We start from the raw sequence: 2,289 nt of genomic DNA, 5'->3' as shown, positions 1-2,289 counted from the left end.
TAATTTTAATGTTGCCACAGTAGTGGATGTAATTCCAGGATAATCAATTCTGTCAATAACTGTACCATGTTTCCTGACTTCAATTTGTGAGAACAAGAATGGAACAAAATTGTCTATAAGTTTTACATTAGCAGCAGCTGGAAATTCTTCACTATTACTTTGTTTTACAATATCAAATTTTATATACAGATCGGATCTATGAGGATGAATAAATCCGTCCCCGACAGAAATATCAAACTGTACTTTTTTATTCGGTTGATTAAGATTAGCAAATGTCCTCCTGTTTGGAGGGAATGACTGTAACTCATAACTTTCGATATTTTCCATTGGTATTTATATATATAATTTTTTATATATTAATTTCTATTATTGCAGTGGTATTAGCACCGGCAAAATCGACTATCTCGTTTTTCTCATTTGTAATTCTTATCTCTATGTAATTAACTTTATCATAGTAAACAGGAAAATAGATTGGTGAGATTGGGGAATAGAAAATAGGTTCCATAAATTCAGAATTCGGTTTAAATGTAGCAATAATCCCTGTTTCCTTGTGAGTACCAATTGAATTTTTTTCGGCTTTGATAATCATTCCTTTAGCAATATTACAGTGAACATTCAACGTCTCGATAGCTAGGAATTTCGGTATAAATTTACCTATGTGTCTAGTACCAGGTTCTAATTTTGAATTGTTCTCAAATCCTAAAAGTTCACCCATGTTAGATAGATCTACTGTTTCATTGGTGGATACAATCTCTACTCTGTGTGTTACAGAATTTTGAGAGAGTAGTACAGTATTAGGAAATTCTAATTGTAGAGTAGATAAATTATATTGTCCAGGAGGAATAATAATTTTCTCGTTACCTACAAATATACTGTTGTTGTATGAAGTTATATTCGGAATCAGATACATGCTGTAGAATGCTCTCAGAGCTATAGATTTTGGATATATAATATCATCGTGGAGATGCAGTTCCAATATCGAAGTTTCACTAGAAAAATGAAAAATTCCCATATTTTATGTATAATACTGCTTTCTGAAAATCTTGTAATTTTATGTGTGGTATTTTATTTAATATTCTGAGCATCGTAATACAAATATGACCACATATAATTTGATCAAAATCTTGTATGCGCTGGTCGTTGTAATAAATATTACAATATTTTAAATAATTAACTAATTCTCTAGGTGGTCTCCCTCCAAAAGAATCAAAAATAAAAACATTGTTGCTTTGTTTATAATAACAGATCCAGTGGGTACCAATATTTTCGGACTTATCCAAATTGACCACACCACATTCTTGAGAGTGACTATTTTTAGGGAGAGAATCCGACATGAAAACTCCTCTGAAATGTTGAATTTTAAATATTTTAATTAAAGATTCAATGTCTTGGTTCGTGAGCGGCTTTTCTTTTTTTTTTTTTAATTTTCTGAGTACTCTGGATTTCACACCACTGCCTAATTTTTTCTCCATAGCCAGATTATGGCGTTTTTGTTCCTCTAATTCGGCTTTATTTTTTTTTGAATCGAGTACAGTTTTTGCAATAGCAGCACTGCCACCAGCTAAACTTCCCACGGCACCCAAAGCAGCTAGGATAGCAGGAATGCTGAATATGAATCCACCACTATGTGCTTTTTTCTTATATTTTGCAATCGTTTTAATTGTGGTGTACTAAGTAATAACTTCATCCCATTTCCTTTGGATATACATTGTTTTTTTTTCTCCTTTTGTTTTTTAGTTAAAATTGAATTTACAATTTTTAAATTTTTGAGATCCCGATATGGAATTTGATATACTACTCCTTTCGGTTTCATATTTTTTTTAAATTATTTTTTAAGGGTATTTATTTATATATTAACAAACTAAATTACTAACTAAAATTAACTAATTCTCTACAAACCCCACCCTAATTTTTGTTTTGTGTTCATAGCAATTGTTGTACCCAATGCTGCTATTTTCTCACCCAAAGAAGCATCTCTACTGGTTAATCTTCCAAATGCTGCATGCTCCAATTTTTGATCGGCTGCATGACGATTGTCGAGGTCTGTGTGTGTATTGTATGCAATATCATGATCTTTACAAGCGGCATCAAGTTGATTAATTCCCCTATCTCCTCTTTTTAATCGTTTATCAAGTTTGGTGCCCGGACCACAGTACTGGTAACCAGGTACATGTAATTCGAATGGAAGTTTATTTATAATATCATTAACCAAACCTCGACCTTCTGATACATTCCAGAATTTAGGAGGTAGAGTATTGATAATTTTAATTAAGTATCTTATACCTTTTG

The sequence above is a fragment of the Lepisma saccharinum genome, chromosome 3 (genome assembly GCF_977018435.1).
Source record: "Lepisma saccharinum chromosome 3, izLepSacc3.1, whole genome shotgun sequence".
NCBI lineage: Eukaryota > Metazoa > Arthropoda > Insecta > Zygentoma > Lepismatidae > Lepisma > Lepisma saccharinum.
This window is presented reverse-complemented; position numbering follows the sequence as displayed.